Source organism: Ambystoma mexicanum, chromosome 2q (assembly GCF_040938575.1).
Source record: "Ambystoma mexicanum isolate Mex_15411 chromosome 2q, UKY_AmexF1_1, whole genome shotgun sequence".
Taxonomy (NCBI): Eukaryota; Metazoa; Chordata; class Amphibia; order Caudata; family Ambystomatidae; genus Ambystoma; species Ambystoma mexicanum.
Genome location: NC_090924.1, coordinates 322,630,919 through 322,646,522, shown reverse-complemented (window position 1 = coordinate 322,646,522; position 15,604 = coordinate 322,630,919). Strand labels below are relative to the sequence as shown.

Sequence of the window (15,604 nt, the reverse complement as noted above, 5' to 3'; positions counted from 1 at the left end):
TCAGAGGTACAGAGTTGTTCTCATGTCTATGGGTCTATTGTGATGTTCTCAGGCTTGCATCACCCAGCCATTGTGATGGGGAGGGGGTTGGTGTCATTTTGCAAGCACCCTGGAGCATGAATCTTTAAATATAATTGGCATTAAACCAGCCCCTTTAGGACCAGATCAATACAGCAGCAAAGAATGCTTATTCACTGTTGTTTGCCTCTTCATTTCATACCACCCGATATCTAAATGGTGTTTTGACTTTCTGCCCTCTGACATAAGGACATTTGGTATGGCAAACCTTTGACTCGAGGTCCTAATCAATGGTTTGATTGACTCTCCCTTTGCGCTTGCTTCAGCAACACATGTACTAATATTGGAATGATAATGGGAAAATTAAATTGGCCCCTGCTCTAAAGGGTGGCACGCACATTCGTAAAGCATTCACTATTTTTGGCGCATGACAGGACTGAAACTTTCTTAATTTGCAAGGCTTTATTTTTTTAATACATCTTTTTTAATGAAGATTGAAATTGTATGTTCATACATATTACACGACAACACAATACATTTTGAGCCAAATTCAACACTAATGCCTCAGGAGCCTTTTACTTGTGAGTCCTATTGACTGAATGAACAGCCCCGTCGCCTTCAATTTCTTGGCTTGCACTTTTAGAAGTGGCACGCGTCTTTTGATTTTTTTTATCCCATTTTACCAAACTCAGTATTATCACTTTCCCCCTTGTTGTGCACACCAGCGTAAACTGCTTTAAGGTGATATTTGCAAACATCGCTCTGAACTACAGCTTTACTTGCTTCTAGGCCTTAATCTTTAATTGGAGCGGAGCGTTGTACTCCGGATTTGGCTGCTTTTAGTTTGAAAGTTACAGAAATCAAAAAAGAAATCAACAAACAGTTTCATTGTGAAATACCATTGTCACAATGTGCTGCAGTGCATGAAAACTTAAAATGAATGGTAGGGAGAGAAAGAGGAAGAGTGAGAGGCAAAGGGAGGTTTGTGGGGGGGAGAAAGAGTGAGGGCGGGAAGGAGGGAGGGTAGGAGGGAGGGGGAGTGAGAGAGACTGAGAGAGAGAAAACAAAGAAAATATGATATTTGGGGGCTATGTGTTTGCATGGAAAAGATTTTAGGCTTTAAATCAAGTGGAAAGGGGCTCATTGGCTGGTATCTCAGCCTGTTGATGCTTTGTTGAGTTGCTTGGAACATGCAAGGAAGAAGACCTGAAGCACTCCCGACCAGGTTGCATGTCTCTACGTTACTGAAATCCCACAGACCTCCTCCCTGTGCCACAACGTTCTGGGCACTGAGCTCTGCAGTTGTTCCCCACAAGTCGCCAAGCGCCCCAGATTTACTTTCTCAGATTGGCTAGTTACTGCTACCCTAACTCGACCACTATATTTTCCCCAGATACTTGCTATTGTGGAGTAAGCAGGGCTAAGACAGAGGGAGAGGGGGTGTGCCTATGCAAATCATCTGCCAGGATCATCCCTGGGACGTCATTCCATCTCACCAGCTGACACCTGGGCAGCAGCAGGTAATTTGGAGAACAGAAATATTCGGACAGGCCACAAAGCAAAGACTGGGCCGTTGATTGAGGATCCCTTTAGCCATGTCTCCCTAAGTTACCGAGGTCCAGAAAAACTCCACCCTCAGCTCTCATAGAGAGGTCCTTGGCTGATCGTGGCCGATCAGGGCAGTGAAGGGTCAGGGGTGACTGCACACTGCCTCACCTTTTCACTGCTTTCTACAGCGGTAATGCTTTTGCAGAAGCGGCCTGTACAAGTGATTTTGTTCTGCGCTGTGGGAAAGTGACATTTATCCACTGACATTAACCAAACTACTTGCGCTGTTCAACGCACATACATGCAGAGAAATAATGTTATGTTTTTTGGGGAAGGTCTAGAGTGTCCTGCTGATTATTTATTAAGCTGTACTCTACTCTTGCTTTTACATAGAGTCTTCCCTGCCAGGAATGTTTAAGGCATACTGTATGTCCCTCCCTTACAATGAAAACTCTGTTGAAAACACAGAGGTACATAGGAATGGATCTGTTAAGAAATGAAACAAAAAGCCTGGAAAAATGTCGAAACGGGTAGGATTTGGACGTACAATTAACGGACTCACAGTCAGATGTGCTATCCCTTGATCCACTGACTCCCTTTCCTTTGTGTAAACCTTTTGCTCTCACTAGGGTTTTCCGAAGTGGCTTTCATATAAAAGATCCTAGACCAGCATTTTGTGGCGCACATGCCTCATATCCCATTGCTCTTGATAAACTCACATCATCTCCCACCAATACAAGCTGTAAAAGATTTTCAGGGCTTAGCCAAGCAAACTAGACGTGGGTCGAAGGTTGAGCAATCCTTAAATCAGCAGCAAAGTTAACATTGAAATTAGCCTCAGAATCTCTTAAAGGATGGTCCAACATCTGATGCTTGCAGCGCGCGATGGGGCAGCCTGGGTGCTGACACCTTAAACCATCTCCTGTTGTTGCCTTGTCCTTGATCCAGCCATGGGTCCACATACACTCAGAGGTACAGAGTGTTTCTCATGTCTATGCGTCTGCTGTGATGCTCTCACGCGTGCCTCACCCAGCCATCGTGATGGGGAGGGGGTGTCAATTTGCAAGCACCCTGGAGCATGAATCTTTTTATCTTTAAATATAATTGGCATTAAACCAAACCATTTAGGACCAGATAAGTACAGCAGCAAAGAATGCTGGTGTATTGCTGTTTGCCTCTTAATTTCATACCATCCAACATCTAAATTGTGTTTGGTCAAACGTTTGCCGTATCAAATGTCCTTATGTCAAAGGGCAGAAAGTCCAGAGGTCCTAATCAATGGTTTGGTTGGCTCTCCCTTTGCGCTTGCCTTAAGGCGTCAGCACCAGAGGCTGCCCGATTGCACCCTGCAAGCAATCAATGTTGGCCCATCCTTTAAGAGATTCTGAGGCTGATTTCAATGTTATTTTTGCTGCTGATTTAAGGATTGCTCAACCTTTGACCCACGTCTAGTTTCCTTGGCTATGCACTTGACATCTTTTACAGCTTGTATTGGTGGGAGATGATGTGAGTTTATCGGGAGCAACGGGATATGAGGCATGTGGGCCATAAAAAACAGGTCTAGGATTTTTTTTTTATATGAAAGCCTCTTTAAGTAAGGAACTTTGGAAAACCCTGCTGAGAGCAAAAGGATTACACAAAAGGTAAGGGGGTCAGTGGGTCAAGGGATGGCACATCTGACGGTGAGTCAGTTTATTGTAAGTCCAAATTCTACCTGTTTCAACATTTTTCCAGGTGTTTGTTTAATTTCTTAACAGATCCATTCCTATGTGCCTCAGCAACACATGTACTAATATTGGAATGATAATGGGAAAATGGAATTGGTTCCTGCTCTAAAGGATGACACGCACATTTTTAAAGCATTCACTATTGTTGGCACATGACAGGACAGAAACTTTCTTAATTTGCAAGTCTTTATTTTTCAATACATCTTTTTTAATGAAGATTGAAATTGTATGTTCATGCATATTACACGACAACACAATACATTTTGCGCCAAATTCAACACTAATGCCTCTGAAGCCTTTTACTTGTGAGTCCTATTGACTGAATAAACAGCCCAGTCCCCTTCAATTTCTTGACTTGTACTTTTAGAAGTGGCACGCTTCTTTTGTTTTTCGATCCCATTCTACCAAACTCAGTATTACCTCTTTCCCCCTTGTTGTGCACTCCAGCGTAAACTGCTTCAAGGTGCTATTTGCAAACATCGCTCTGAACTACAGCTTTACTTGCTTCTAGGCCTTAATCTTTAATTGGAGCTGAGCATTGTACTCCGGATTTGGCTGCTTTTAGTTGGTTGATTTCTTTTTTGATTTCTGTAACTTTCAAACAGTTTCATTGTGAAATACCATTGTCACAATGTGCTGCAGTGCATGAAAACTTAAAATGAATGGAAGGGAGAAGAGGAAGAGTGAGAGGGAGAGTTAGCGGGGCGGGGGGAAAAGAGAGAGGACAGGAGGGAAGGCAGGAGGGAGGGAGGGAGGTAGAGAGAGATAAAGAGAGAGAAAACAAAGAAAATATGGTATTTGGGGACTATGTGTTTGCATGGAAAAGAGTTTAGGCTTTAAATCAAGTGGAAAGTGGCTCTGTGGCTGGTATCTCAGTCTGTTGATGCTTTGTTGAGTTGCTTGGAGCATGCAAGGAAGGAGACCTGAAGCACTCCCAACCAGGTTGCATGTCTCCAAGTTACTGATATCCCACAGACCTCCTCCCTGTGCCACAAAGTTCTGGGCACTGAGCTCTGCAGTTGTTCCCCACAAGTCGCGAAGCGCCCCAGATTTACTTTCTCAGAGTGGCTAGTTACTGATACCCCACCTCGACCACTGTATTTTCCCTAGATACTTGCTACTGTGGAGTAAGCAGGGCTAAGAGAGAGGGAGAGGGGATGTGCCTATGCAAATCACCTGCCAGGATCCTGCCTGGTACGTCATTCCATCTCACCAGCTGACATCTGGGCTGCGGCAGGTAATTTGGAGAACAGACATATACGGACAGGCCACAAAGCAAATGCTGGGCTGTTGATTGAGGATCCCTTTAGCCATGTCTCCCTAAGTTACCGAGCTCCAGAAAAATTCCACCCTTAGCTCTCATAGAGAGGTCCTTGGCCGATCGTGGCCGATCGGGGCAGTGAAGGGTCGGGGGTGACTGTACACTGCCTCACCTTTTCACTGCTTTCTACACTGGTAATGCTTTTGCAGAAGTGGCCTGTACAAGTGATTCTGTTCTGCGCTGTGTGAAAGTGACATTTATCCACTGACATTAACCAAACTACTTGCGCTGCTCAACTCACATACATGCAGAGAAATCATTTTATGTTTTTTGGGGAAGGTCTAGAGGGTCCTGCTGATGATTTATTAAGCTGTCTGCTACTCTTTCTTTTACATAGAGTCTTCGCAGCCAAGGAATGTTTAAGGCATACGGTATGTCCCTCGCTTACAATGAAAACAGAGGTACATAGGAATGGGTCTGTTAAGAGATTAAACAAAAAGCCTGGGAAATGTCGAAACTGGTAGTATTTGGACTTACAATAAACGGACTCGCAGTCAAATGTGCTATCCGTTGACCCACTGACCCCCTTACCTTTTGTGTAATACTTTTGCTCTCAGTAGGGTTGTCCAAACTTCCCTTCTTAAAGCGGCTTTCTTATAAAAAATCCTAGAACTGCTTTTTGTGGCACACATGCCTCATATCCCGTTGCTCTTGATAAACTCACATCATCTCCCACCAGTACAAGCTGTAAAAGATTTCCAGGGCTTATCCAAGCAAACTAGATTTGGGTCGAAGGTTGACCAATCCTAAAATCAGCAGCAAAGTTAACATTGAAATCAGCCTCAGAATCTCTTAAAGGATGGTCCAACATTTGTTGCTTACAGGGATCAATTGGACAGCCTCTGGAACTGGCGCCATAAGCCACCTCCTGTTCTGCCTTGTCCTTGATACAGCCATGGGCCCACATACACTCAGAGGTACAGAGTTGTTCTCATGTCTATGGGTCTATTGTGATGTTCTCAGGCTTGCATCACCCAGCCATTGTGATGGGGAGGGGGTTGGTGTCATTTTGCAAGCACCCTGGAGCATGAATCTTTAAATATAATTGGCATTAAACCAGCCCCTTTAGGACCAGATCAATACAGCAGCAAAGAATGCTTATTCACTGTTGTTTGCGTCTTCATTTCATACCACCCGATATCTAAATGGTGTTTTGACTTTCTGCCCTCTGACATAAGGACATTTGGTATGGCAAACCTTTGACTGGAGGTCCTAATAAATGGTTTGATTGACTCTCCCTTTGCACTTGCTTCAGCAACACATGTACTAGTATTGGAATGATAATGGGAAAATTAAATTGGCCCCTGCTCTAAAGGGTGGCACGCACATTCGTAAAGCATTCACTATTTTTGGCGCATGACAGGACAGAAACTTTCTTAATTTGCAAGGCTTTATTTTTTTAATACATCTTTTTTAATGAAGATTGAAATTGTATGTTCATACATATTACACGACAACACAATACATTTTGAGCCAAATTCAACACTAATGCCTCAGGAGCCTTTTACTTGTGAGTCCTATTGACTGAATGAACAGCCCCGTCGCCTTCAATTTCTTGGCTTGCACTTTTAGAAGTGGCACGCGTCTTTTGATTTTTTTTATCCCATTTTACCAAACTCAGTATTATCACTTTCCCCCTTGTTGTGCACTCCAGCGTAAACTGCTTTAAGGTGCTATTTGCAAACATCGCTCTGAACTACAGCTTTACTTGCTTCTAGGCCTTAATCTTTAATTGGAGCTGAGCGTTGTACTCCGGATTTGGCTGCTTTTAGTTGGTTGATTTCTTTTTTGATTTCTGTAACTTTCAAACAGTTTCATTGTGAAATACCATTGTCACAATGTGCTGCAGTGCATGAAAACTTAAAATGAATGGAAGGGAGAAGAGGAAGAGTGAGAGGGAGAGTTAGCGGGGTGGGGGGAAAAGAGAGAGGACAGGAGGGAAGGCAGGAGGGAGGGAGGGAGGTAGAGAGAGATAAAGAGAGAGAAAACAAAGAAAATATGGTATTTGGGGACTATGTGTTTGCATGGAAAAGAGTTTAGGCTTTAAATCAAGTGGAAAGTGGCTCTGTGGCTGGTATCTCAGTCTGTTGATGCTTTGTTGAGTTGCTTGGAGCATGCAAGGAAGGAGACCTGAAGCACTCCCAACCAGGTTGCATGTCTCCAAGTTACTGATATCCCACAGACCTCCTCCCTGTGCCACAAAGTTCTGGGCACTGAGCTCTGCAGTTGTTCCCCACAAGTCGCGAAGCGCCCCAGATTTACTTTCTCAGAGTGGCTAGTTACTGATACCCCACCTCGACCACTGTATTTTCCCTAGATACTTGCTACTGTGGAGTAAGCAGGGCTAAGAGAGAGGGAGAGGGGATGTGCCTATGCAAATCACCTGCCAGGATCCTGCCTGGTACGTCATTCCATCTCACCAGCTGACGTCTGGGCTGCGGCAGGTAATTTGGAGAACAGGCATATACGGACAGGCCACAAAGCAAATGCTGGGCTGTTGATTGAGGATCCCTTTAGCCATGTCTCCCTAAGTTACCGAGCTCCAGAAAAATTCCACCCTTAGCTCTCATAGAGAGGTCCTTGGCCGATCGTGGCCGATCAGGGCAGTGAAGGGTCGGGGGTGACTGTACACTGCCTCACCTTTTCACTGCTTTCTACACTGGTAATGCTTTTGCAGAAGTGGCCTGTACAAGTGATTCTGTTCTGCGCTGTGGGAAAGTGACATTTATCCACTGACATTAACCAAACTACTTGCGCTGCTCAACTCACATACATGCAGAGAAATCATTTTATGTTTTTTGGGGAAGGTCTAGAGGGTCCTGCTGATGATTTATTAAGATGTCTGCTACTCTTTCTTTTACATAGAGTCTTCGCAGCCCAGGAATGTTTAAGGCATACGGTATGTCCCTCGCTTACAATGAAAACAGAGGTACATAGGAATGGGTCTGTTAAGAGATTAAACAAAAAGCCTGGGAAATGTCGAAACTGGTAGTATTTGGACTTACAATAAACAGACTCGCAGTCAAATGTGCTATCCGTTGACCCACTGACCCCCTTACCTTTTGTGTAATACTTTTGCTCTCAGTAGGGTTGTCCAAACTTCCCTTCTTAAAGCGGCTTTCTTATAAAAAATCCTAGAACTGCTTTTTGTGGCACACATGCCTCATATCCCGTTGCTCTTGATAAACTCACATCATCTCCCACCAGTACAAGCTGTAAAAGATTTCCAGGGCTTATCCAAGCAAACTAGATTTGGGTCGAAGGTTGACCAATCCTAAAATCAGCAGCAAAGTTAACATTGAAATCAGCCTCAGAATCTCTTAAAGGATGGTCCAACATTTGTTGCTTACAGGGATCAATTGGACAGCCTCTGGAACTGGCGCCATAAGCCACCTCCTGTTCTGCCTTGTCCTTGATACAGCCATGGGCCCACATACACTCAGAGGTACAGAGTTGTTCTCATGTCTATGGGTCTATTGTGATGTTCTCAGGCTTGCATCACCCAGCCATTGTGATGGGGAGGGGGTTGGTGTCATTTTGCAAGCACCCTGGAGCATGAATCTTTAAATATAATTGGCATTAAACCAGCCCCTTTAGGACCAGATCAATACAGCAGCAAAGAATGCTTATTCACTGTTGTTTGCCTCTTCATTTCATACCACCCGATATCTAAATGGTGTTTTGACTTTCTGCCCTCTGACATAAGGACATTTGGTATGGCAAACCTTTGACTGGAGGTCCTAATCAATGGTTTGATTGACTCTCCCTTTGTGCTTGCTTCAGCAACACATGTACTAATATTGGAATGATAATGGGAAAATTAAATTGGCCCCTGCTCTAAAGGGTGGCACGCACATTCGTAAAGCATTCACTATTTTTGGCGCATGACAGGACAGAAACTTTCTTAATTTGCAAGGCTTTATTTTTTTAATACATCTTTTTTAATGAAGATTGAAATTGTATGTTCATACATATTACACGACAACACAATACATTTTGAGCCAAATTCAACACTAATGCCTCAGGAGCCTTTTACTTGTGAGTCCTATTGACTGAATGAACAGCCCCGTCGCCTTCAATTTCTTGGCTTGCACTTTTAGAAGTGGCACGCGTCTTTTGATTTTTTTTATCCCATTTTACCAAACTCAGTATTATCACTTTCCCCCTTGTTGTGCACTCCAGCGTAAACTGCTTTAAGGTGATATTTGCAAACATCGCTCTGAACTACAGCTTTACTTGCTTCTAGGCCTTAATCTTTAATTGGAGCGGAGCGTTGTACTCCGGATTTGGCTGCTTTTAGTTTGAAAGTTACAGAAATCAAAAAAGAAATCAACAAACAGTTTCATTGTGAAATACCATTGTCACAATCTGCTGCAGTGCATGAAAACTTAAAATGAATGGTAGGGAGAGGAAGAGGGAGAGTAGAGGGAAAGGGAGGTTTGTGGGGGGGACAAAGAGTGAGGGCGGGAAGGAGGGAGGGTAGGAGGGAGGGGGAGTGAGAGAGACTGAGAGAGAGAAAACAACGAAAATATGATATTTGGGGGCTATGTGTTTGCATGGAAAAGATTTTAGGCTTTAAATCAAGTGGAAAGGGGCTCATTGGCTGGTATCTCAGCCTGTTGATGGATGCTTTGTTGAGTTGCTTGGAACATGCAAGGAAGAAGACCTGAAGCACTCCCGACCAGGCTGCATGTCTCTACGTTACTGAAATCCCACAGACCTCCTCCCTGTGCCACAACGTTCTGGGCACTGAGCTCTGCAGTTGTTCCCCACAAGTCGCCAAGCGCCCCAGATTTACTTTCTCAGATTGGCTAGTTACTGCTACCCTAACTCGACCACTATATTTCCCCCAGATACTTGCTATTGTGGAGTAAGCAGGGCTAAGACAGAGGGAGAGGGGGTGTGCCTATGCAAATCATCTGCCAGGATCATCCCTGGGACGTCATTCCATCTCACCAGCTGACACCTGGGCAGCAGCAGGTAATTTGGAGAACAGAAATATTCGGACAGGCCACAAAGCAAAGACTGGGCCGTTGATTGAGGATCCCTTTAGCCATGTCTCCCTAAGTTACCGAGGTCCAGAAAAACTCCACCCTCAGCTCTCATAGAGAGGTCCTTGGCTGATCGTGGCCGATCAGGGCAGTGAAGGGTCAGGGGTGACTGCACACTGCCTCACCTTTTCACTGCTTTCTACAGCGGTAATGCTTTTGCAGAAGCGGCCTGTACAAGTGATTTTGTTCTGCGCTGTGGGAAAGTGACATTTATCCACTGACATTAACCAAACTACTTGCGCTGTTCAACGCACATACATGCAGAGAAATAATGTTATGTTTTTTGGGGAAGGTCTAGAGTGTCCTGCTGATTATTTATTAAGCTGTACTCTACTCTTGCTTTTACATAGAGTCTTCCCTGCCAGGAATGTTTAAGGCATACTGTATGTCCCTCCCTTACAATGAAAACTCTGTTGAAAACACAGAGGTACATGGGAATGGATCTGTTAAGAAATGAAACAAAAAGCCTGGAAAAATGTCGAAACGGGTAGGATTTGGACGTACAATTAACGGACTCACAGTCAGATGTGCTATCCCTTGATCCACTGACTCCCTTTCCTTTGTGTAAACCTTTTGCTCTCACTAGGGTTTTCCAAAGTGGCTTTCATATAAAAGATCCTAGACCTGCATTTTGTGGCGCACATGCCTCATATCCCATTGCTCTTGATAAACTCACATCATCTCCCACCAATACAAGCTGTAAAAGATTTTCAGGGCTTAGCCAAGCAAACTAGACGTGGGTCGAAGGTTGAGCAATCCTTAAATCAGCAGCAAAGTTAACATTGAAATTAGCCTCAGAATCTCTTAAAGGATGGTCCAACATCTGATGCTTGCAGCGCGCGATGGGGCAGCCTGGGTGCTGACACCTTAAACCATCTCCTGTTGTTGCCTTGTCCTTGATCCAGCCATGGGTCCACATACACTCAGAGGTACAGAGTGTTTCTCATGTCTATGCGTCTGCTGTGATGCTCTCACGCGTGCCTCACCCAGCCATCGTGATGGGGAGGGGGTGTCAATTTGCAAGCACCCTGGAGCATGAATCTTTTTATCTTTAAATATAATTGGCATTAAACCAAACCATTTAGGACCAGATAAGTACAGCAGCAAAGAATGCTGGTGTATTGCTGTTTGCCTCTTAATTTCATACCATCCAACATCTAAATTGTGTTTGGTCAAACGTTTGCCATATCAAATGTCCTTATGTCAAAGGGCAGAAAGTCCAGAGGTCCTAATCAATGGTTTGGTTGGCTCTCCCTTTGCGCTTGCCTTAAGGCGTCAGCACCAGAGGCTGCCCGATTGCACCCTGCAAGCAATCAATGTTGGCCCATCCTTTAAGAGATTCTGAGGCTGATTTCAATGTTATTTTTGCTGCTGATTTAAGGATTGCTCAACCTTTGACCCACGTCTAGTTTCCTTGGCTATGCACTTGACATCTTTTACAGCTTGTATTGGTGGGAGATGATGTGAGTTTATCGGGAGCAACGGGATATGAGGCATGTGGGCCATAAAAAACAGGTCTAGGATTTTTTTTTTATATGAAAGCCTCTTTAAGTAAGGAACTTTGGAAAACCCTGCTGAGAGCAAAAGGATTACACAAAAGGTAAGGGGGTCAGTGGGTCAAGGGATGGCACATCTGACGGTGAGTCAGTTTATTGTAAGTCCAAATTCTACCTGTTTCAACATTTTTCCAGGTGTTTGTTTAATTTCTTAACAGATCCATTCCTATGTGCCTCAGCAACACATGTACTAATATTGGAATGATAATGGGAAAATGGAATTGGTTCCTGCTCTAAAGGATGACACGCACATTTTTAAAGCATTCACTATTGTTGGCACATGACAGGACAGAAACTTTCTTAATTTGCAAGTCTTTATTTTTCAATACATCTTTTTTAATGAAGATTGAAATTGTATGTTCAGGCATATTACACGACAACACAATACATTTTGCGCCAAATTCAACACTAATGCCTCTGAAGCCTTTTACTTGTGAGTCCTATTGACTGAATAAACAGCCCAGTCCCCTTCAATTTCTTGACTTGTACTTTTAGAAGTGGCACGCTTCTTTTGTTTTTCGATCCCATTCTACCAAACTCAGTATTATCTCTTTCCCCCTTGTTGTGCACTCCAGCGTAAACTGCTTCAAGGTGCTATTTGCAAACATCGCTCTGAACTACAGCTTTACTTGCTTCTAGGCCTTAATCTTTAATTGGAGCTGAGCATTGTACTCCGGATTTGGCTGCTTTTAGTTGGTTGATTTCTTTTTTGATTTCTGTAACTTTCAAACAGTTTCATTGTGAAATACCATTGTCACAATGTGCTGCAGTGCATGAAAACTTAAAATGAATGGAAGGGAGAAGAGGAAGAGTGAGAGGGAGAGTTAGCGGGGCGGGGGGAAAAGAGAGAGGACAGGAGGGAAGGCAGGAGGGAGGGAGGGAGGTAGAGAGAGATAAAGAGAGAGAAAACAAAGAAAATATGGTATTTGGGGACTATGTGTTTGCATGGAAAAGAGTTTAGGCTTTAAATCAAGTGGAAAGTGGCTCTGTGGCTGGTATCTCAGTCTGTTGATGCTTTGTTGAGTTGCTTGGAGCATGCAAGGAAGGAGACCTGAAGCACTCCCAACCAGGTTGCATGTCTCCAAGTTACTGATATCCCACAGACCTCCTCCCTGTGCCACAAAGTTCTGGGCACTGAGCTCTGCAGTTGTTCCCCACAAGTCGCGAAGCGCCCCAGATTTACTTTCTCAGAGTGGCTAGTTACTGATACCCCACCTCGACCACTGTATTTTCCCTAGATACTTGCTACTGTGGAGTAAGCAGGGCTAAGAGAGAGGGAGAGGGGATGTGCCTATGCAAATCACCTGCCAGGATCCTGCCTGGTACGTCATTCCATCTCACCAGCTGACATCTGGGCTGCGGCAGGTAATTTGGAGAACAGACATATACGGACAGGCCACAAAGCAAATGCTGGGCTGTTGATTGAGGATCCCTTTAGCCATGTCTCCCTAAGTTACCGAGCTCCAGAAAAATTCCACCCTTAGCTCTCATAGAGAGGTCCTTGGCCGATCGTGGCCGATCGGGGCAGTGAAGGGTCGGGGGTGACTGTACACTGCCTCACCTTTTCACTGCTTTCTACACTGGTAATGCTTTTGCAGAAGTGGCCTGTACAAGTGATTCTGTTCTGCGCTGTGTGAAAGTGACATTTATCCACTGACATTAACCAAACTACTTGCGCTGCTCAACTCACATACATGCAGAGAAATCATTTTATGTTTTTTGGGGAAGGTCTAGAGGGTCTTGCTGATGATTTATTAAGCTGTCTGCTACTCTTTCTTTTACATAGAGTCTTCGCAGCCAAGGAATGTTTAAGGCATACGGTATGTCCCTCGCTTACAATGAAAACAGAGGTACATAGGAATGGGTCTGTTAAGAGATTAAACAAAAAGCCTGGGAAATATCGAAACTGGTAGTATTTGGACTTACAATAAACGGACTCGCAGTCAAATGTGCTATCCGTTGACCCACTGACCCCCTTACCTTTTGTGTAATACTTTTGCTCTCAGTAGGGTTGTCCAAACTTCCCTTCTTAAAGCGGCTTTCTTATAAAAAATCCTAGAACTGCTTTTTGTGGCACACATGCCTCATATCCCGTTGCTCTTGATAAACTCACATCATCTCCCACCAGTACAAGCTGTAAAAGATTTCCAGGGCTTATCCAAGCAAACTAGATTTGGGTCGAAGGTTGACCAATCCTAAAATCAGCAGCAAAGTTAACATTGAAATCAGCCTCAGAATCTCTTAAAGGATGGTCCAACATTTGTTGCTTACAGGGATCAATTGGACAGCCTCTGGAACTGGCGCCATAAGCCACCTCCTGTTCTGCCTTGTCCTTGATACAGCCATGGGCCCACATACACTCAGAGGTACAGAGTTGTTCTCATGTCTATGGGTCTATTGTGATGTTCTCAGGCTTGCATCACCCAGCCATTGTGATGGGGAGGGGGTTGGTGTCATTTTGCAAGCACCCTGGAGCATGAATCTTTAAATATAATTGGCATTAAACCAGCCCCTTTAGGACCAGATCAATACAGCAGCAAAGAATGCTTATTCACTGTTGTTTGCCTCTTCATTTCATACCACCCGATATCTAAATGGTGTTTTGACTTTCTGCCCTCTGACATAAGGACATTTGGTATGGCAAACCTTTGACTGGAGGTCCTAATAAATGGTTTGATTGACTCTCCCTTTGCACTTGCTTCAGCAACACATGTACTAGTATTGGAATGATAATGGGAAAATTAAATTGGCCCCTGCTCTAAAGGGTGGCACGCACATTCGTAAAGCATTCACTATTTTTGGCGCATGACAGGACAGAAACTTTCTTAATTTGCAAGGCTTTATTTTTTTAATACATCTTTTTTAATGAAGATTGAAATTGTATGTTCATACATATTACACGACAACACAATACATTTTGAGCCAAATTCAACACTAATGCCTCAGGAGCCTTTTACTTGTGAGTCCTATTGACTGAATGAACAGCCCCGTCGCCTTCAATTTCTTGGCTTGCACTTTTAGAAGTGGCACGCGTCTTTTGATTTTTTTTATCCCATTTTACCAAACTCAGTATTATCACTTTCCCCCTTGTTGTGCACTCCAGCGTAAACTGCTTTAAGGTGCTATTTGCAAACATCGCTCTGAACTACAGCTTTACTTGCTTCTAGGCCTTAATCTTTAATTGGAGCTGAGCGTTGTACTCCGGATTTGGCTGCTTTTAGTTGGTTGATTTCTTTTTTGATTTCTGTAACTTTCAAACAGTTTCATTGTGAAATACCATTGTCACAATGTGCTGCAGTGCATGAAAACTTAAAATGAATGGAAGGGAGAAGAGGAAGAGTGAGAGGGAGAGTTAGCGGGGTGGGGGGAAAAGAGAGAGGACAGGAGGGAAGGCAGGAGGGAGGGAGGGAGGTAGAGAGAGATAAAGAGAGAGAAAACAAAGAAAATATGGTATTTGGGGACTATGTGTTTGCATGGAAAAGAGTTTAGGCTTTAAATCAAGTGGAAAGTGGCTCTGTGGCTGGTATCTCAGTCTGTTGATGCTTTGTTGAGTTGCTTGGAGCATGCAAGGAAGGAGACCTGAAGCACTCCCAACCAGGTTGCATGTCTCCAAGTTACTGATATCCCACAGACCTCCTCCCTGTGCCACAAAGTTCTGGGCACTGAGCTCTGCAGTTGTTCCCCACAAGTCGCGAAGCGCCCCAGATTTACTTTCTCAGAGTGGCTAGTTACTGATACCCCACCTCGACCACTGTATTTTCCCTAGATACTTGCTACTGTGGAGTAAGCAGGGCTAAGAGAGAGGGAGAGAGGATGTGCCTATGCAAATCACCTGCCAGGATCCTGCCTGGTACGTCATTCCATCTCACCAGCTGACGTCTGGGCTGCGGCAGGTAATTTGGAGAACAGGCATATACGGACAGGCCACAAAGCAAATGCTGGGCTGTTGATTGAGGATCCCTTTAGCCATGTCTCCCTAAGTTACCGAGCTCCAGAAAAATTCCACCCTTAGCTCTCATAGAGAGGTCCTTGGCCGATCGTGGCCGATCGGGGCAGTGAAGGGTCGGGGGTGACTGTACACTGCCTCACCTTTTCACTGCTTTCTACACTGGTAATGCTTTTGCAGAAGTGGCCTGTACAAGTGATTCTGTTCTGCGCTGTGGGAAAGTGACATTTATCCACTGACATTAACCAAACTACTTGCGCTGCTCAACTCACATACATGCAGAGAAATCATTTTATGTTTTTTGGGGAAGGTCTAGAGGGTCCTGCTGATGATTTATTAAGATGTCTGCTACTCTTTCTTTTACATAGAGTCTTCGCAGCCCAGGAATGTTTAAGGCATACGGTATGTCCCTCGCTTACAATGAAAACAGAGGTACA

General features: G+C 44.2%; 2 non-coding genes across 2 annotated transcripts; both read left to right on the top strand.

The window, feature by feature from the left end:
• The first annotated feature begins 333 nt into the window (after positions 1-333).
• On the top strand, positions 334-440 carry LOC138570820 (U6 spliceosomal RNA). The gene has a single exon (XR_011303845.1). It is a non-coding gene; the product is annotated as a U6 spliceosomal RNA (small nuclear RNA).
• Positions 441-8,384: 7,944 nt separating this feature from the next.
• LOC138570643 (U6 spliceosomal RNA) lies at positions 8,385-8,493 on the top strand. The gene has a single exon (XR_011303679.1). It is a non-coding gene; the product is annotated as a U6 spliceosomal RNA (small nuclear RNA).
• Positions 8,494-15,604: the final 7,111 nt, after the last annotated feature.